A 22700-nucleotide genomic window follows, 5' to 3' on the forward strand; every position below is an offset into this window, starting at 1 on the left:
AGTCCCAATCCAAATCCCAGAAAACTATTTTGTAGGTATTGACAAACTGATTTTAAAGTTGATATGGAAAAGCACAAGGCCTGGAAGGCCAAGTACAATGCTAAAGAAGAAGAACAAATTTGGAGTACTCACACTACTCAATTTTAGGATGACAGTAAAAAATATATATAAATTCGTCTAATGAAATAGATAAAACTAAATCTGTTGCCATTGAGTCTATTCTGACTCATAAAGACCCTAAAGAACAGAGTAGAACTGTCTCATATGGTTTCAAGGAGTGGCTGGTAGATTCGAACTGCCAACCTCTTAGTTAGCAGCTGTCGTAGCTTTTAACCACTGTACCACCAGGGCTCCTAAAAATAAAGATACAATAATCAAGACAGCATTAGCAATAGAAAAGACACAAAGATAATGAAACAGAATAGTGAGCACTGGCATTTTGTTATTGGCCGCCTTCAAGTTCATTCCCAACTCATGGCTACCCCATGCATAGCTGATGGAAATGGATTGAAGTATTGTGATCCACAGGGTTTTCATTGGCTGATCTTTGGAAGTAGATTGCCAGGCCTTTCTTCCTAGACTGTGCTTAGTCTGTAAGCTCTACTGAAGCCTGTTCAGCATCAGAGCAATATGCGAGCCTCCGCTGACAGCCAAGTGGTGACTGCACTTGAGGTGAATTGTCTGGGAATCGAACCTGAGTATCCCGAATGGAAGGTGAGAATTTTACCACTGAACCACTAGTGCCTTCATAAGAATGATAGACACACCGATATACTCAAGGAATCTTTGAAAAAGGAGTAAAAGTAAAAACAGAGAGAGGAAAAAACACTGGAAAGTGACTGAAGATTTTTAAAATAACAACAAAACAGCAAATACTGGCAGAGAAACCCTATGAAGTTTTTAATGAAGCTTTTCATCACAATGAGCAGATTTCCATTCCTTACTAGGTTTATAATTCAAAATAATATTCATATTACTAATTGTATTGAAATAAGATAGATTGAAAATGCTTTGAGGCAACTAAAATGATATTAATATATAAAACATTTTCTTCAGTTATATTAATATAAACCCTATTAACAATTTAAATAATGATTTTGTAGTACTTAAGATATAAATGTGTAGAATGTTATACTATTATCAGAATAAAAATCAATTTATATTTTTAAAATATGGTAATTATTTTCTAATTTTCAGTATAATCACAGAATGGAAAAAAAAAGTCTATCAAATAAATTAACTAAATTCCGTAGCAAGCTAACATTTAAGTTGGGCCACAACCTATAGAGTTATACCTTATTCAACCATTTCTACTCTATTAACTTTTTCAAGAGGCAATACAATAATGTGGTACTGGGTGGATACTGGGGAGGCCATATTAATTTATAGTGGATACAAAACCTAAAAGATAAGATCATTAGGACCAAGAAAAGTTGACTTAGTTCACAAGAGAAATGTATTATATTAGAAAAACCACTGTAGGCATATAACCCAGGAGGCTCACTATAAAGAGATAGACAAGGGAAAGACTTCTGTTCAGCAAATTTTGAATCCCAAAATATAAGGTCATTGAGTTTGAATATATTTTACAGAGGCAAGATGAAACAAAAAAATAATCAAATTATGAAAGCTGATATGTAAAGTTTTGCTGACTTAGAAAGAAATATTTGCTCTTATTATTTCTTCTCTAGGTCCATAATTCCAGGCTCCTACAAAATAAAGAAAATTGCCCTAAAGATCTTTCAAAAGTTAAGTTTTCTTTATTAATGAGAGACCTATCACCCAAAGAGAAAGAGTGTCACTACATTGGATTTTGGTTAGCATGGAAACGTATTTTAATCTAAAAACTTCATGTCATAAAATAAATGTTAGAATGAATTGAATGTTGGCAGATCATTAGGAAAGATGAAATCGTTATTTTTAAGAAAAAAGGGCCAACCATACAGATAATAGTGACTACCATTAATGTATTTCAATTCTATTCATATAAAAGGAAGGAATGTTTTTATATTTTGAAAGCTACAACAAAAACATATTTTCTTGTGAAATATATTGATGATCTAATTAAATCTTAAAATATCTGCTAAAATAAAAGAACTTCAGTCCTCTGGGTTTAGGAGTAAAGATAGATATATATATCAGATAAACTTGGAAAGTACAGAGGTCAGAAGAGTTAAAAAATGAACAGTTGGGATGAACAATGGGTATATTATGAAATAGAATAAACCAAAAAGCTTAAAAGCATAGGCAGAGGAAAGCCCTAGAAGCAGTTCCCAGACTGCTGAGTGTTCTCTACAGGTCAATGGATCTGACTCACCACTCCTTACTGAGGGAATCCTCTAAATGGGTTTTCACGCCTCAGGCTTCTATTGCAGTTCCTGGCTGGTGCAACTCGTTAAGCACTGGACTACTAACTGAAAGGTTGGTGGTTCAAGCCCATCTGGAGGTACCTTGGAAGGCCTGGCCATCTGCTTCCAAAATGTCACAGCCTTGAATACTCTAGGGAGTGCAGTTCTACTCCGCACACATGGGATTGCCATGAGTCGGAAATGACAACAAAAACAGCAAGGTTTCTACTCTTCAGCTGTTCTGCATGTAGTCTGCAGACTTATACTATTTAAAGCAAATCTCATTATGACCTGTTTCTAAAGTCACCTTGGTGTTCTTTTATTATTTTTGTTTTTCAGTTTACACTGCTGTTCCACTTTTTGCAATCTCCATAATTTACCAAATATTAACTGATTCAACATTCTGCACACCTTTCTAATATTAATTTTGGTGATAGCACCATACCTCACTCTGCAGCATGCTTTAAAAATTGTTTGGCTTTTGTACTCATTACTATAATCTTTTCACTTTCTTCAACATTCAGGTGCCTCCCTGAGCTGCCACATGCCTCTGGAGGACCTCCCGCTTTGGGGGACCACCCCCTGCATGGAGCACCAAGGCATTAACCCACTGCCATTGAGATTATTCCAATTCCTAATAACTTGATAGGACAGAGTATAGCTGCCCCATAGGGTTTCCAAGGCTGTAAATCTTTACGGGAGCAGGCTGCTACATCTTTCTCTCGTGGAGTCACTGATGGGTTCGAACTGCTGACCTTTCAGTTAACATTTGAGAGCTTAACCACTACACCATCAGGGCTTCTTATCAATGCATTATCCCAATAAATAGCTTGTTGTGCAATGCTGCTATCTCATGGTCAAGTTTTTGTTGTTGTTGTTGATTAACCCCAAGTTCTCTGAAACTCATTAGAGACATGAAGGTTCGATAGAGTTTAGTATATCAGGGCTTCATTAAAAATAACACAATTGCATATCGTGAAATTACTGATCTTCAAGTATTAAAAAATCTGAATTTCGTTCACAAAGAATAGGCAGGGGAAGCACAGACCTCTTTCTCCACAAGGGGATCTTTTTTTTTTTTTTTTTTTCTCATAAAAAGAACACAGGTTTTATTCCAGTTGGTAATTAGTACAGCAATTGCTTTTCCTGGGCCCCTTTGCAAGTATGGCAGCCAATAAAAGGTAGTAGGAATCGTTGTACATATTTGGTAAGGCACTGGAGGGGCAGGATCAACGGACACAAGAGCCTTTTAATTCTTCTAACCCTTTCTTCTTCATCCCAGGTCTACAGACCTAGAGCTTGAGATCCAGCAGCCAACATGGACAAAGATGTAGCCTTGAGAATAGAAGCAGTGTACTAAACATGATAGAAAATAAAGCTAATGCTGTATTTGTTCTTGACTGTCTACCTCTGGGCTTCTTTTTAGTAAGAAAGAATTGGACTTCTATTTTCTTTAAACTGCTTTTGGGGGTTTCTATTCTATACAGTTCAATCTTATCCCAACTGAGTTGAGTCCTAGTTGTGATGTACTGCCAGTAACAGAACACTCTGTGCAGAATTAGCTAACTAGAAGAATTGAGAATATGTATACTAAGGAGTGTGATTTTGCGAACTAAAAAGCTGGTGGCTGCCATTTTATAGTGGCAAAACACGAGGTCACACTGTTACCTTCAGCATTTTGGAAGGCAGAGCCCTATGAAAAATTCAAAATGTTTGTATATGCTGGCTCCTTCCTGATATTTTTGGCAAAACCTCACCAGTGAGAGATCTATTGAGACTGGAGCTTTGCTATCACTGAGCAGAGCTAAAAGGAAATGTCACTTGGCCAAGGGGGAAGCTCTATGTCTGTGGTTTATAAAATAAGTTGCCAAGGGGTCTGTAATTTGGAATCTTTTCAGGGTTAAAAATTCAATTGTTCCTGTATTCGATATTGAATCAGTTATAAGTCGTGGTTGTGAAACTGCAGCTATCATAGGAAACAATACTGTTGCCTTGCCATATAAATGCAGTGAGCTTCTTGCAAAAATGCAAAGGCTTCAGATTGTCTCAAAGGAGGGACTGCTGAGCTAAAAGACAGGGGCGTTGATAGAACATAAAGTCCAGTTAGTTCAGGTTTAAAAACTATGATCGACTAGGTCTTAGGCTGTGTTATTCTCATATGAAATCAATAAAAAATAAGTATCTTGGGCATCTACTATATTTTTGAATGACTGTATGCTAATGAGGGTATTAAATTCCTAAGATTAAAATGATGTCATAAAGTCATTCATGCCGAATGTAAAGATGTGATAAAAACTAGCTTTCTGGTAATCCCTGTTATTCCTTACTAATAGATCCCAGTTTTATTCTGTAAATCAGTAAAAATATAGAACATTTGAATAACACTATCAGCAACTTGCAAGGAACCCTGGTGGTACACTGATTAAGCCCTTGACTGCTAACCAAAAGGCTGGTGCTTTGAATTTACCAGACGTTTTACAGGAGAACGACCTGGCAATCTGCTCCTGTAAAGATTACAGCCTAGAAAATCCCATGGGGCAGTTCTACTCTGTCACATGGGGTCACTCTGAGTGGAAATCAACTCCACGGCACCCACCAATAACAACAACATTAGCAACTTGTTCTAATGAACATTTATAACAGGCTATTGTCAATCACTACAGAATACACGTTTCCTCAAGTGCAGTTGCTATAATTACAAATAATTATTTTGGATCATAAAACAAATCTTAAGGAAATGCTGAAATTTTTAAAGAATCCGCTGCACTCTCTGATTATAATATTAAATTAATAGTAACAAATTATGACAGAAGTAAAATGCACAAATATATGTAAGTAAAGCAACACACTCCTAAGTAAGACAAGAAGTAAAAAACAACCACAAGGGAAATTAAAAAAAATTGCAAACTGAATGGAAATAAAAATTTTAAACATGGAAATAAAAGTAAAATGGCAAAATTCGTAGATAGACTTCCAATTCTGTTTAGGATGGAGAATGCCTTAAAAAAAAAAAAAAAAATTGTCCGTAACTTAACAACATGAAAAAAAAATGATAAGCAATAATTTCATCATGTGTCCTATTCCCATTAAAACTCTGAGGTTAGAAGGTAGTGAAGGAACCTAACATTCAAAGAGGATCAGCCCTTCACAGTAGTCAGTGACCTCACAAATTTTTTCACCTCTGACACAGCAGAGAAAACCCTGGGGGCATGGTGATTAAGCCTTACGGCTGCTAACCAAGGCATTGACAGTTCGAATCTACCAGACTCTCCTTGGAAATTCTATGGGGAAGGTTTACTCTGTCCTGTAGGGTCGCTATGAGTCGGAACCAACTCGACAGCAAGAGGCCTGACTCAGCAGAAGAGAACCTGGAGCTGTTCTGCCAACAATATAAAAAAAAAAAAAAAGTGGGTAAAATTTCATGTGGCTAAAGGCCAAGTGGAAGCCAATAAGTTTGAAATTGTTAGGGGTGCTTAGCAATTGCCTACACTATCTCACTTAGCACTACATCCCTTGAAAGCTCACTCCACAGGGTGCTCAGGGAAGAAATTGCCTGCAGGCAAGAGCGGAGACGGCAGTGTGTGTGTGCACGTAAAAGCTTCAAGACGGAAATTAAATTATACTTGTAGTTTCTCCAAGATCCAGTTTGAAATATCTAAGTGTAGGGTTTAATTACTCCATCATGGATCAAAATTACAATTCAACCCCAGGCTTAGGCAATTATTAAGAAATCAGGGTAACTTTTTTAAACATGGCCCCTGAGAGCCAAGATCTGTACATTGGTACTGCACAGAAAGATGAAATGGCTTGTGGTTGTAAAGCCCTCACAAATTCTATTTCATATCCTCTGTCTTAGAATGGGTTCTCTAGAGGAGCAAACCAGTTAAATATGTATGTAAATAAAGAGAGATTTACTTCAAGAAAATGGCTCATGCAATTGTGGTGGCTGGTAAGTCCCAAATCCATGGCTCCAGTGGCAGACTAAAGATCTCTGTTGACTCACAGGGTTGCAAGGGCCAGGGAATCCAAGATCTGTAGATCAAGAGGCAGGCTGTAGGCCTTTGCTGCCTTGTGGGGTTGTGGAGGTTAGAGAGTCCAAGATCTGCAGGTCAGGATGTAGCCTGGAGATTTCTGCAGGTGTATGTCCCAAGAACCAGAGGTCAGATGACAAGGAGAGTGCAGGGTCGAGAGAGAGGGAGATCTTTGCCAGAACATCCATTTATATACTGGAGGCAGGCCACACCCACAAAGAACCTCCCCCCATCAACTGATTAGCTGCTCACATCAGGTTACAAAATGGAAGATGATTACATCATGGAAGCACGCCTGCCAGACTACTAAGAATCATATCCCAGCCAAGTTGACACATAACATTAACCATTACATCCTCAGAGACAAAAACCTCTTAACTCCAAACTAGGAGTCCCTGGGTGGCACAATCGGTTAAGTGCTTGACTACTAACTGAGAGGTTGCAGGTTCAAACCCACTATAAATCACTTCAAATACATTTTGCAAACCACTGACCTTGGCACATGGATAATATAATCTCTGAATTAAAAAAGTAAGTGTTGAGGCAAAGAAACATGGTGACATTGATGTTATGACACTACCTTGGGGATTAAATATGAGCATGTGACTATGGTAAATCACTGAGCAATATGAACCAAAACCTTTTGCCTGAGATATTATTGATGAATCCCTTAGACTCCAAAAAAAAAAACCAAACCCCTTGCCGTTGAGTCGATTCCGACTCATAGACTTTGTTAAGCTTGCACCAAAAAGGTCAAATTTGTTGTCGTCAAGTTGATTCCTACTCATAAGGGCCCTACAGCACAAAAGAGAGCTGCCCTATAGGGTTTCCAAGGCAGCAATCTTTACAGAAACTGACTGCCACATCTTTCTTCTGCAGAGCAGCTGGTGGGTTCGAACCATCAACCTTCCAGTTAGCTGCCAAGTGCTTAGCCACTGAGCAAGCAAGGTTACTCTTATTATTAAACGTAGGGGCTTAATAAAGGTAACAGTACCAAACACACTTTCAAAGCTTAAAGGCCAAAGAATAGATGGCTTACCTCCCAAGTCCTCCCCCATCCCCTCTTATTTTTCACTGACAATGGGAACGGCATTGTAAGAACATCACATTGCCAACTCACACATCAGTCAGACTTTAGACAGCGGTGTTAGAAGTGCTGTTGCGGCGGCTCGTGAAGACTAAAATTACATTTTTTCTGGTAGTGCATTGCTATCATCTCCCACACCTATTTTAAATCTCAGGTTCATTAGCATAAGTCCAATTATTTGAAAGCCTTGGAGAACATGAATTAAAAGTACAGAGGCAGGATTTAGAAACATTCCAAATGATTTTAGAAGTCTATACATAATGCCCACTAAAAACTGAGTTCCTTTCCCCCAGAATGACTGCTGTGCTAAGTCAGAACAGACTGCCCCTACATCAAAACCATGCAGAAAATTGTACGTGTGTGCACGTGTTTGTGTGTATAAGGAAGCCATTGTAGTAGATGCATGAAAGTAGTTACGGTGAGATCTGAAGACGGTCACATAAAGTTATTGAAACCTAGGCCATTAGCAATATTTTTTTCTCCTTCACTTGTGTGTTAGGGGATAATTGCAGATTACATATTTTAATGACTGGTACTACATCTCCTATCTATGAACTACGAGAATTTTTCTGTATGGAACAAATAGTGGACTTAATTGTAAGTAGGTAAATATTCATTAAGAGTGTTAGATCCATGCTAGCTTGGGCAGCACATATTCTAGCATCAGAAGGATACAGAAAACAATAACATGGCCCCTGCACAAGGATGACATGCTAATTTGTAAAGAGTGTTGTTGTTGTCGTTGTTAGGTGCCTTCAAGTAGGTTCCAACTCACAGCAATTCTATGTAAAAAAGGATAAAACACTGCCTAGGTGTTGTGCCATCCTCACAAAGGTTGTTATGCATGAGCCCATTATTACAGCCACTATGTCAACCCATCTTTTGAAGGTCTTCCTCTTTTTCACTGACCCTCTACTTTACCAAGCATGATATCCTTTCTCCACAGACTAGTCCCTCCTGATAACATGACCAAAGTGTGTGAGACGAAGTCTTGCCATCCTTGTTTCTAAGGAACATTCTGGCTGTACTTCTAAGACAGATTTGTTCATTCTTCTCACAGTTCATGGTATATTGAATATTCTTCACCAACTCCATAATTCAAAGGCATCGATTCTTCTTTGGTCTTCCTTATTCATTGTCCAGGTTTCACTTACATACAAGGCGACTGAAAACACCATAAAATTACCTTAGTCCTTCAAGTGAATTCTTGGCTTTTTAACACTTTAAACTGGTCTTTTGTACCAAATTTACCCAATGCAATATGTCCTTTGATTTCTTGACTGCTGCTTCCATGGGCATTGATTGTGGATCCAAGTAAAGTGAAATCCTTGACAACTTCAGTATTTTCTCCATTTATCATGATGTTGCTTATTGGTCTGGTTGTGAGGATTTTTGTTTTCTTTAGGTTGAGATGTAATCCATACTGAAGGCTGTAGTCTTTGATTTTCATCAGTAAGTGCTTCAAGTCCTCTTCACTTTCAGAAAGCAAACTTTTGTCATCTGCATATTACAGGTTGTTAATGCATCTTGCTCCAATTCTGATGCCCCATTCTTCTTCATAATCAGCTTTTCAGATTATTTGCTCAGCGTACAGATTGAATAGTTATGGTGAAAGGATACAACCTTGACACATACCTTTCCTGACTTTAAACCACTCAGTATCCCCTTATTCTGTTTGAATAACTGCCACTTGGACTATGCACAGTTTCCTTATCAGCATAGTTAAGTGTTCTAGAATTCCCATTCTTTGCAATGTTATACGTAATTTGTAAAGAGTGTTACAGCCCAATTATTAATGATTCCAAGCTAGTTTATCATATTTTCTGTTAAATCTAAAACAAATTAGGTTTTCCAATCCACGTAATCAGGGGGTAGACAGGAGTTTTGTCCGTTTATTCCGTTAGTCAAGTGTATTCGTGCTCTTCTTATGTGCCTGGTGTTGTGCTAAAGACAGAGAAGGAAGAAGAGAATGAGGGTCACTCCTGCATGAAACTTATTGTCTAGACAGAGAAATGAACACTAAGCACAGCATAACAAAAAATATATAACTGCATTCACGGGAAACCATGTGAAGGAGACGTAGGTGGTGTGGTGAGATAATGTAATGGCAGAACGAAGGCAGGACAAAGCTTAGGAGTCAGGTAAGCGGTGATATTCAGGCTGAAGGCTGAAAGCTGAAAGATAAGTTGGTGTGACTGTACCATAGGTGAGGGTGGGGAGGAAGGGTGCAGGCAAGCAAAATCCTAAGCTATGAAGTAGAAATCAGTCTGTTTGAGATGAAAGAAAATGAAAATATTTGCTGGCAGTGGGTGTTGGATATGACATTTTATATGCTGAGTAAATAACTAGATTGTTTAGGCAATTTTGGAGCCTGGCATATGAGAAGCAAGTACTCTCAGAAAACAAAGGCAGATTGCACTGTCCCTATCTCCTGCGACTATGAAACAAATGCATAAACTGCGGGGGGTGGGGACGGGGAGGGGAATGTTGCCAGAATTAATGCTTCACTGCTCCTGGAGTTCACAGAAAGTTACTCTTTCTTGCCCTTTCAAAAGCTGCTAAGGAAATTTTGGCACTGAAAATAGTACTAAAAGAATATTAGCTTTCAATGCTGAAACAATTTTGAATTAATTCATTAGTATGTTGACAGTAAAAAACAAACAGGCCTGTTTTCCTCTTCCAATATATTCAAGTTTCTGGTGGACTTAGCGAGTAGTTGTCATGCTCATTAAACACACATTTGTATTGTTTTTGGAAATGTCAACTAAATATTTAGAATTCTAGAGGAGCTGACAGTTGAAAAAGTAAATGATTTTGCCCTGGAAGAAGAAACTACTGCTGCCAGGAATTCATTATTTTGACATTACAACTGATGGGTTGGATATAACTCCTGTCCAAAACAATAGGCTAAGAGGTCAAGTATATTGCCCTCAACCGAGATACGATAATAAAATCCATGTGTTTCAGGTAAACAAGGTAATAACTTTGTACCTAAAACCCCATTTTGGGGAGTGACATTTCAATTTTTTTTTTTTTCCATTTCACCTGTTTAAATCACTTAGAAAATGTGATGACTTATAAAATAGGAAATAAAAATAAAAGATGGAAATAAGTATGGTTATAAGACATCCCTGGCAAAAAATGCATACATTCTCAACACCTAGGGAACGTTATCAGAAATGACGATGGGTACTTATACATACGAACTTAAACATACAAAAATATAGCATTTATAATGCCAAGGTGGGGGCAACAATTTTTATTTTATTCTATTCATTTTTATTTCTCTGATATGCCTATCAAAAAGCATTATTTACCACTTGCTGTCTAATATTTCAGGTGCTTTTAGAAGAAGGAGAATCAGTCGCTGTCCTTAAGACTTCTATAATTTAGTTAGCTGAATTAGACTCAGTTTATGGGGTAGTTCTATTCTGTCCTGTACAGTCACTATGAGTCAGACTCAACTCAATGGCAATGGGAATAATAACATAGGAATAGGAAACTATTTAAAAATACCGTATAAGATTATGTGTGAATCATGACGCTGCTTATTAGTCCAGTTGTGAGGATTTTTTTTTTTTTTTAATGTTAAGGGATAATCCATACTGAAGTCTTTGATCTTCACCAGTAAGTGCTTCAAGTCTTCTTCACAGTCAGAAAGCAAGGTTGTGTCATCCACATATCACAGGTTGATAATGAGTCTTCCTCCAATCTTGATGCCACATTCTTCTTCATACAGGCCAACTTCTGGGATTATTTGCTCAGTACTTTTTTTTTTTTTATACCAGATCTAATAAGAATGGTGAAAGGATACAACCACGACATGCGCTTTTCCTCCTTTCCTGATTTTAAACTGTGCAGTGACCCTTTGTTCTTTTTGAACAACTGCCTCTTGGTCTATGTACAGGCCCTTCATGACTACAATTAAGTTTTCTGGTATTCCCATTGTTCACAATGTTATTCATAATTTGTTATGATCCATGCAGTCAAATGCCTTTGCATAGTCAATAAAACAAAAGAAAGCATCTTTCTAGTATTCTCTGCTTTCAGCCAAGATCCATCTGACATCAGTAATGACATCCTTCCTTTCACGTCCTCTTTTGAATTCAGCTTGAATTTTTGGCAGTTCCCTGTCAATGTACAGCAGCAACCACTTTTGAGTTACCTTCAGATAATTTTACTCACGTATGATATTAATGATACTGTGCAATAATGTCCACATTCTATTGGATCTTCTTTCCTTGGAATGGGCACAAATATGGATCACTTCCAGTCGATTGGCCAGGTAGCTGTCTTCCAAATTTCTTGACATAGATGAGTGAGCACCTCCAGTACTACATCTGTTTGCTGAAACATCTCAATTGATATTCCATCAATTCCTGGAGTCTTGTTTTTTGCCAATGCCTTCAGTGCAGCTTGGACTTCTTCCTTCAATACCATAGGTTCTTGATCATATGCTACCTCCTGAAATGGTTGAACATCAACTAATTCTTTCTGGTACAGTGACTGTGTATTCCATCCATCTTCTTTGGATGCTTCCTGCACCATAGAATCTTTCAATATTTCAGTTGGGGAATTGAAATTTTTCTTCAGTTCTTTCAGCTTGAGAAATGTTGAGCATGTTCTTCCCTTTTCGTTTTCTAACTGCAGGTTTTTGCACATTGCATTATTACACTTAACTTTGTTTTCTTGAGCCGCCCTTTGAAATCTTCCATTCAACTCTTTTACTTCCTCATTTCTTCCGTTCACTTTAGCTACTCTACCTTCAAGAACAAGTTTCAGAGTCTCTTCTGATGTCTACTTTGGTCTTTTCTTTCTTTCCTGTCTTTTTAATGACCTTTTCCCTTCTTTATGTTTGATTTCCTTAGCATTATTCCACAACTCATCTGGTGTTCCTTCACTAGTGTTCAATGCTTCAAATCTATTCCTGAGATGCTCTCTAAACTCAGGTGGGATATAGTCAAGGTAGTATTTTGGTTCTCATGGAATTGTTCTATTTTTCTTCAGCTTCAACTTGAACTTTCATGTGAGCAATTGATGGTCTGTTCCACAGTGAGGCCCTAGCCTTGTTCTAACTGGTGATGCTGAGTTTTTCCATTGTCTTTTCCACAGATGTAGTCAATCTGGTTCCTGCATATGCCACCTGGTTAGGTCCATGTGTACAGTCACCTTTTATGTTGTTGAAAAGAAGTATTGTCAATGAATAAGTCATTAGTCTTGCAAAACTCTGTCATGTGATCTCCACTGTTGTTTTTATCACCAAGGCCATATTTTTCAACTACCAATCCTTCGTCTTTCCAACTTTTGCATTCCAATCACCAGTAGTTATCAATGCATCTTGATTGCATGTTTGATCGATTTTAGACTGCAGAAGTCGGTAAAAATCTTCAATTTCTTCATCTTTGGCTTTAGTGGTTGGTGCATATATTTGGATAATAGTCCTATTAACTGGTCTTCCTTGTAGGGTTATGGATATTATCTTATAACTGACAGCATTGTGCTTCAGGAAAGATCTTGAAACATTTTTTTTTTTTTGATGATGAACGCAACATCATTCCTAATCAAGTTGTCATCCCAGAATAGTAGACTATATCATTGTCCAATTCAAAATGGCCAATACCATGCCACTTTAGCTCACTAATGCCTAGGATATCGATGTATATGGGTTCCATTTTATTTTTGATGGCTTCCAATTTTCCTAGATTCATAATTCACACATCCCATGCTCCAATTATTAATGGATGGTTTCAGCTGTTTCTTCTCATTTTGAGTCGTGCCATATCAGCAAATTAAAGCCCTGAAAGCTACTCTATCCACATCATTAAGGTTGACTCTACTTTCAGGAGGCGGCTCTTCCCTAATCAAATTTTGAGCAGCTTCCAACTTAAGGGTCTCATCTTCCAGTACTGTATCAGTCAATGTTCTGCTGCTGCTCATAAGATTTTCGGAAGTAGGCTTCCAGGTTCTACTTCCTAGTCTGTCTTAGTCTGGTAGTTCCACTAAAACCTGTCCACAATGTCGCCATGGGTGACCTGGCTGGTATTTGAATACAGTAAAACCTGTGAACACTGGAACCTGTGTAAGGTGGAAACCTGTCAGAGAAGGAAAACTCAAATATTTCCCAATGAAAAGTGAGACAGCAAAGTTGCAAGATTGCACCCTTTCAAAGGTGGAAAATTTGCAAGACCTGAAAAAACAAGGCAGTCCCATCGATTTCTGACTCTCACAGGCTTCACTGTGTCCTAAAACCCATGTGACTGTAACTCTAAAAGGGTGAATTTTATGGGATGTCAATTATATCTCAGTAATAAAATAAAATTGATGTTATTTGGCCTAGTATAGCATCACTGGTGGTAATGAGAATTGGTCAGATTCTAGTATATTTTGACAGCAGAGACAAAAAATATTCCTTGATGGACTGGAAAAAAAAGGAGTCCAAGTAAACTGCTAGGTTTTTAGCCCTAGCAACTGAAAGAATGAAACAACATCAGTGGATGTGGGGAAGGCTATGAGAAGAACAGTTTTTCAGGCGGAGACACTGTTTCAGTTCGGATATGCTGAGTTTAGAGTACCCATATAAGTGGGGCTGGCCCAAACTTTATTATTCTTTAATTTAATTTGATAGGAAATTAGGAATTAATATTTAATTTTTTTTTATAATAGGAAAATATATGATGACAAATCAAGTAAACTTTATTTTAAATCTTGCTTGCCTTTGCAGGCAGATATTTAAACAAAATTCATACATTTACATAATTATTCAAATAATTGCATAAAAAGTAATTAAACCTTTTCCAATTATGTATACGATTGATTTTCTGTGTAATTAATATGTCTATATGGATACAGCTTTTATCCTTTAGTAATGAAAATCAAATCATCTGCATACAACTTTCAAAAGATTCTGAAAGATTTTAAATTCTTTCAAACAATAATTAAATGGTATTGACTTGATATGATGTATTAGTGAATTATAATATTTAATATATTACATTAAATAATAAAGCCATAATTAAATTATATAATATTTAGTGAATTTAATATTTCAATATTTATTGATTAAACTATAAAAACATAAATTATACATATCCATCAGATCTAATTTACTTTATATTATGCATTTATGAATTTACTGAAAGTAAATAAAATAGAGAGAACACCTCATACAGTTTCTCTGCAAACAAGCTAATTTTTAATGGATTGCAATTATACCCTCACAACTTCCGTCTTTGCAATGCTATTTATTTACAAATATAGTTGCACACAAATTATCATCTAGATAAAACTTTTATATAGAAGAAATCAGTGTTTGAATATTGTTTACAATGAGATACAAGCCATAGTTCCTTTGAAAGATTATTTTATCAAAACAATCTTTACCTAAAAATACAGAACATGAACAGAATGAATAGACTGATCCTCACATTTTAAATGGTATTTGATATTTTCTGTGCTTCATGACAAACATAATTCTATCATTAATATACAAATAAGACAATTTGATATTGAATTTTAAGACTGTAGACTTATAAAGATGGATGAGGACTATTGCACAAACCTGACCAATGTATCTGACAGCTTCAGTATAACATTGCATTCATGAAATTTGGGTACTATTGTTGCTTGCTATTCAAAGTATCTTTTATAGAAAATGTGACAGTCATCTAAAAGTTTTGTTGAAATGACTATTGGATTGGCGTATTAATGATCACAAGAGACTGACAGAAAATGTCATGAACTATCTGAAAAGAATAAACAAAGGACCCATAGAATTTCTCATCATTTGTAGTAAGACTGATAAATTTTTATCACAAACAACAGCACAGTCATTTGCATAAATTATTAAATCATATGCATACATGAGAATTAGTAATGCAACATACAATCTTATTGTGAATTTTCATAATTTAAAATTCTTAAAGACCGAAAAGCACAGTGATAATTCAAAATTATTTTTAGGACACCTGGGAGTATTATTTGTAAAGCTTTCAAATGTAGTCAGGAGGCATTAAATATAAAATTGTTTTTTCTGCAAGCATAACCAGGCTTGAATAATAAATTGCAATATATAAGGAACAAAACATCTATATGACATTATTTTGAATGGCCATGGTAACAGCAAATTTATTGTGATTCATTTATAATTAAATAATTTGAATTTTCACCAAAGTTACTCTAGTGTTTGTTACTCAAGTGCATTTAATATTTCTTCTGTTAGGTGTTTTCTGTAGAACACGTTTGTCTTTGTTAGCTGTCGTCGAGTTGGCCCTCTACTCTTGGCAACCCCATGTGTTACAGAACTGCTCCATGGGATTTTCTTGGCTGTAATACTTATGGAAGCAGTTCACTAGGTCTTTTCTTCCGTGGAGCCACTGGGTGGGTTCAAACTGCCAGTCTTTGATTTAGCAACTGATTGCAAGCTGCTTGTGCCACCCAGGCATCATAGAATATGTTTACTTTTGTTCTAATAGTTTTTTTTAAAAAATTGTTGTTTCAGACAACTCAGGTTTATTGTATACAATCCAATCTATGGGGCAAGTATTTAATATTTTCCATCATGATATATATTCAAAAGCATACTATTTAGTCACATTTTACCCTGATAATTTATCAGTTATTTAAATGTATTTCCATTTATATAACTATTCTATACTTTTATTGTTTTTATTATATATATTTTATTATATGTTTTTATTATATATTTTTGTACTAGATCTTAAAATGAAAACTATTTAGTATCAATTATTACAATTATGGGAGCCTTGGTGGCACAGTGGTTAAAAGTTCAGCTGCTAACCAAAAGGCTGGCAGTTTGAATCTACCAGCCACCCTTCGGAAACCCTATGAGGCAGTTCTACTCTGTCCTATAAGATCACAACTCAATGGCAGTGGGTTTTTATTACAATTATGAATGTACTAACAGACAATAAATAAGGGACATGTTAACTTATGTATAATAATTACTTAGACTTCAAAAATTCTAGTAGTATTAGCAAATAATTTAAACTTCAATTACCAGGCCTTCAAATATTTGTGTAATTTGCATATATTTTCTTGTTGGCCAAACACGAAAAAAATTAATTTCTTTCTAACTCCATCACGTATTTAATGTAGCCTATCTACTTCCAAATTAGATTTAAAATTGCTAATCATAAAATCATATATAGCATGTTAGTTAGAAAATAAAGGTAGAAGGAGATTTAGAAATTCAGGTAAGGGAAGGGTGAAACAACAAAAAATTGTTTAAAAAGGAATTTATGTTACATGACCATTAAAATTACCCAGCAGTTGCTTGGTAGTTATGGCCTAAAGAATATCTAATCTTTAAAGAATTAAGTATGTATATAATTATTTTTGATATTTGTATTAGCTGAGGTTCTCTAGAGAAATAGAACCAATAATTAGATACATAGATACATATGTACATACACATATTGATAGATAAATGGACATATAATGAGATTTTTTTAAGGAATTGGCTCGTGTGATTGTGGGCGCTGACAAATCCAAAATTCATAAGTCTGTTGTCAGGCTAGTAACTCTAGAAGTCTTGTATCTGAAATCTGTTGTTTTTCTTAGAAGCCATCAAGTTGGTTTCAACTCATAGCGCCCCCACATACAACAGAACAAAACACTGCCTGATCCTGCAACATCTTCACAATCATTGCTATGTTTGAGCTACTGTGTCAATCCATCTCATTGAGGGTCTTCTTCATTTTTGTTGACCCTCTAGTTTACCAAGCATGATATCCTTCTCCAGACACTGGTCCCTCCTGATAGCATGTCCTAAGTATGCGAGACAAAGTCTTGCCACCCTCGTTTCTAAGAAGCATTCTGGCTGTACTTCTTCCAAGACAGATTTGTTTGTTCTTTTGGCAGTCCATGGTATATTCAATATTCTTCATAATTCAAATGCATCTATTCTTCTTTGGTCTTCCTTATTCATTGTCCAGATTTCGCATGCATGTGAAGTGATTGAAAATACCATGACTTGGGCCAGGCATACCTTAGTCCTTAAAGTGACACCTTTGCTTTTTAACATTTTAAAGAAGTCTGTAAGCCAGGCAGTAAACTGGATGGTTATGTTACACGTTACAGCCAAATCTTTCTCCATTGTGAAACTTCAGTTTTGTTCTTAAGGTCTTCAACTGATTGGATAAGGCCCACCAGCATTATGGAGGGTAATCTGCTTTACTTACAGTCAATTGATTTAAATGTTTACCACATATAAATACCTTCAGAGCAACATCTAGACTATTGTTTGATGAAACAATTGGACACCACAGCCTAGCTAAGTTGACACATAAAATTAACCACTACAGTACTGAATAAAAATGGCACATATAGATGTGTGAATACAAATACATTTTTAAAATGCACTTTAATACATTAAACTTGCCCATTACATAGTCTTAAGATCTATCCTACAGGGGTAGTAAACCTAAACATGTACCGAAATAATTACAAATGCAATATAAATATGCAGTGAGCTTCTAACTAGTTGAAAATAAAGAGACTACTGACATCGAGGAGCCCTGGTGGTATAGTGGTTAAGTCTCAGGTGCTAACCAGAAGGTCCACAGTTCAAACCCACCAGCTACTCCACTGGAGAAAGATGTGGCAGTCTGCTTCCATAAAGATCATAACCTTGGAAACCCTATGGGACAGTTCCACACTGAACTATAGGGTCGCTCTGAGTAGGAAACGACTTGAAGGCAATGAATTTTACTGTGACTCAGATGTCCTAGTGTAGAGATAGAAACAGAAATATTGTTTTCAGTGATTCAACTTCATTTTTAATCATTTTTTTCTACATGTGTAACTATTAGGTCATTGGCAGAGAATTGTTTTCTAGAATAAAAACTAACCAAAGGATAGCTGATTTTTCACTTATTATTAAACAAAGAAAATAAATACACCTTTGCAAACTGTAGAAGATATTATTTTTTGATAAATTCACACAGCTGATTTTTTATATACTTGTCAAAATAAAAACTATAAAATTTTAGTTCTACAATGACCATCAGTACCAATTGGTTAGTCAATATTCTTTCAATACACAAAAATATTATCTGATGAAGTAAAGAAGCTACTCAGTAATTAAATGAGTTAAATTCCAACATATATCTTTGTTCACCTTACTTGTTGATGTAAATGAAAGTACCAACCAACATTCATGTTGCAGTTACACTAATTAATCAGAGATTGGTTACAGGTAAATGAGTTTGGCAAAAATCAGTGGAACATTCTGTAAAAGTCAATTGACTCTACAGAATTAACATTGCAATATATTTTATATTTTGTTATTATTTATCATTTGTGCTCTATAAGTCATGTCAGTAACATTTATAATAAAGTTATGTTCTTATGCATACATATGAGGATCCTTTTTTTCTTGGAGAAACAGTTGTTAAACATTTATCAGTACACCGTCTACAGGTACTGTTTGAATTACTGACTGGCAAACTATGCTTTTCTTCATTCAATACCTATGTTATAAGTATATTTTTACATTGGATACTGTGCATGTGGTTGGGGATGTTCTAGTGAACAAGCTGATAGGAAGATGGTCCTCATGGGTCTTATATTCTAGCAAGGAAAAATGACATAAAACAAGCTCATAAAAATGTGAACAGTATAATGAAGATGGAAATACAGGGTATTACGGGAGTATACAAATGGGCTACAGAGCACACTGTGGATATTTTCAAAATAATGAAATTCCAATTATATAAGATATATTTAAATGTTCTCACTTAGTAAATGATGTAGAAGTCACAGACAAATACAAAGACCCATTTCAATGGCCACTCAATCTTATCAACTCTGTTGAGTTCTGTGTGCCTTCATTCTATCCTTTTTTCAATAAACTTACATGATTATGTAGCTTCCAAAAGGAAGATACAGTACTGTGATACTGTGTGTGTGACTTAACAATTTTCAATTGTTGGGTAGAATGTTATATGGTTGAGGATGTACTACATGTACAGATATCTGAGAAATCTCTCATGCCAGTGTGGGTGTGTATCTGTGTATAATTTTTATAATTGCTGTATAACATTAAGGTTATGGATATACCATACTTTATTTAGCCATTTTCTCATTGATGAGCATTTAACATTTGTGAGGCTTTTTTTTTTATTATTATTATTATTTCAAAAAAAGCTGCAACAGACTTCCATGCATATGCCTCTTAGTGCACATACGCAAATTTCTCTAGGATTAATTGGTCAGTATAAATGCTGGATCGTACCAGGTGCACATTTTAAATTTTGATAAGTATTACCAAATTGTCTGTCAGATGTCTATATCTATCTTAACCAGTATACAATAACCAATTTTCCATGCATACATCAACACTAGGTATTATCAAACTTTAAAACTTTTATCATTAATTTCTTAAACCTCATTGTTGTTTTCATTTATATCTTCTTGATATTTGTTGAGCTATTTTTAATACGTCAGTTACCTATTTTTATTTCTTTGGTAAATGGATATGCATATGCTCTGTCAATTTTTTTTTTTACTGTATTGGTTGGAAAGAATTTTCATGTTGAGAAATGACAAATATTTGAGAATTATCTAGTTTAGTGGGAAACAAGACAGAAGGTAGAAAAAGTACTCTAGGAAAAGGAGATGGCGTGTACAATGATATTATGCCAATTTTAGTTACAGATTATGTATCATGCTAGAGAAACTGAAAGAGTAGTATGGCTGGGGCAAAGTCGTATGACGGGAAGAGGATCAGAGAAGAGGTAGAGAAAATTAACAGCAGATGAGTCAGATAGAAGACTTTTTAAGTCATATGTCCTGGTTTGGTTTCCCCAGGAGCCAACCCTGAGACTAGGATTCTAACAAAAACAGGTTATATGGGAAATTGTTCCAGGGAACACTGGTAATTGAATGGGTACATGAGGCAGCGTGAATGAACAAAACCAATAAAAGTGTGTTCTCAACCAAGTGTCACTGGGCTACTTGAACAAAATCCCACTGCAGGACTACGCAATAAAAAAAAAAAGATTAGAATATACCTCATAGTTATTGCTACCAAGGAGAACAGAAATAGGTTGTTCATCCATCACCTCCCATCTCTAAGTGAGCAATAGCTTCTTTTTGAGACAAACTCTGAGTCACGTTTGGTATGGTGGGCGCATGGCCAAGTGTTTTCGTGACCAACCTCAGATGTATGTAGTAAGTAGTCTTCAGTGAATGGTGAGGAGATAGAAGGTTCTTCTATATCATGTTAACGATTTTTAACTTTTTAGTAAAATTAATGCAAATAAAACACCGACCCACCTAGAATTTGGCTACATGCAGAGTGTGGAAAATTTGACAGGGCTAGGGAAAAGTAATGAGAATGTTACATTTGGGGCTCTTTTCCAGTAAACTTTTCACGTTCCTGTAGAATATAAATCTTTTGATCTGATATAGCATTATCTGGTTAAAAAAAATTTTTTTTTAACATAAGTGGGTAAGTAGACACAGCTATCTTAAGGAAAATTTACACAGACTTACAAGTCTGTTACACATTTACGGGGACAGGGAGAGAGAGAGAGAAAGCAGAGAGATGAGAAGAGACAGAAAGATTATAGATTGATAGGAAAAACAACTTTTATGTATTGTTTTAATGCACTAATTAAAGACAAAATTAATTTATTAGGAGAGTATTTTCTCCATAGGTATAAAAAAGTTAACTTTAAATGTATTTGTTTATAACAGAAGGATATTACTTAAAACTAGGGAAATATTTCTAATATTAAATTGACTTAAAATACATAATATGCTGGAGGTTATAAAGAAGAATATTTATATATGAAGACCCGCCCCCCCAAAAAAACCGTTGCCATTGATATGAAGACAGCTTATTTAAATAAGAAGTTGTGGAAATCCAATGCAGTGATAATCAAGCAGAACTCTGGCTGCTTGTACAATGTCGACACAAAAAGGAAAGGATTTAGTACAAGAATCTTATCTCAATAAAGCAGAAGAAATGGTCCTATACCAAAGAGTTAAGAACAGCTTGCGTAAGTTGAAAATGGGCTTAAGTTAGAAATAACATCATTCTCAGCTCTGTGACTAATGCTTTTTTCTAATATTTGTAGCTATAAAGGTATAGTTTATATGGCACTAAACCCAAAACAAAACCCATTGCCATCAAGTCGCTTCCAACTCCTAGCAACCCTGTAGGACAGAGTAGAACTGCCCCATATGGTTTCCAAGGAGTGGCTGGTGAATTTGAATTGCCGATCTTTCGGTTAGCAGCCGTAGCACCTAACCACTGCTCCATCAGGGCTTCTGCAGGTGACTAGTAATACTTTATTCCTACTGAATTGTAGCATGTAACCCCCCTTTTATGTTTATTGAGCTATATTTAAACACTTGAGATTGATTTTTGAAAGTATAACATACCAGGGAGTAATTTCAAAAGTAAATACAGGAGTTAAATGCTAGCGTCAACAAGTTCCACAAATTGTCCAATAGAGAGGATCCATCAACATAACAAACTCAATCTTGATAAAGTCTGTGTTCAAGAGAGAGATTGTTCTAGGGCATATCTGCATTTATAGCCTTTTATTTGCTTGTTTTTGTTTATATATATATTCTAATCATAGTAAATATAGGGTTGCTATGAGTCGGAATCGACTCGACGGCACTGGTTTTTTTTTTAATCATAGTAAAGCCCTGACTAGGAAGAGCAAAACGATGTTGATATAAAATAAATAGACTTTGTCTATGTACCTATCAAGTTAACAGCACTTCAAACCTCGCTGTATTCATGCTCACGCTCTGTGGCCTTATACACTATAGAGATTCAGATATTATGATAAAGTAGTTAAGATCCGCAGATTCCTTCACATTTACATTTTAAGATGTAAACCACAGTGCCTTCACCTTATGTGCAGCTCCACTCGCTACAACCCTAACATACAATATGTCAAAACCTCCTGATGAGTGTCCTTGAACTTCTCTAAACAGGGCCCAATGGTATCCAAAATGGTGCTGTCCACATTAAAATGTAAATGAGCCCACTGTAACTGCAAACCAAGATGGTTTTATACAGGTGTTTAAATATAACAAGATCTTAAAATCGATCCTTCAGGGATATCTCCTGTACCATAGTTGCTGAATTGCACCTAGGCATAATGCTCTCTACATACGTGGCTTTATTGCTCTTCTGTGATAGTCACTGAACACTCCAGAAAATATTCTGCTACAGCAAATAAAAGGACAACT

The 22700-nt window shown here is 35.8% G+C and overlaps 1 non-coding gene across 1 annotated transcript; it reads left to right on the plus strand.

Annotated features, from left to right (window-relative positions):
• The first annotated feature begins 8099 nt into the window (after nt 1-8099).
• Nucleotides 8100-8206, plus strand: LOC111749668 (U6 spliceosomal RNA). Its single transcript, XR_002784866.1, has one exon. It is a non-coding gene; the product is annotated as a U6 spliceosomal RNA (small nuclear RNA).
• Nucleotides 8207-22700: the final 14494 nt, after the last annotated feature.

Source organism: Loxodonta africana, chromosome 11 (assembly GCF_030014295.1).
Source record: "Loxodonta africana isolate mLoxAfr1 chromosome 11, mLoxAfr1.hap2, whole genome shotgun sequence".
NCBI lineage: Eukaryota > Metazoa > Chordata > Mammalia > Proboscidea > Elephantidae > Loxodonta > Loxodonta africana.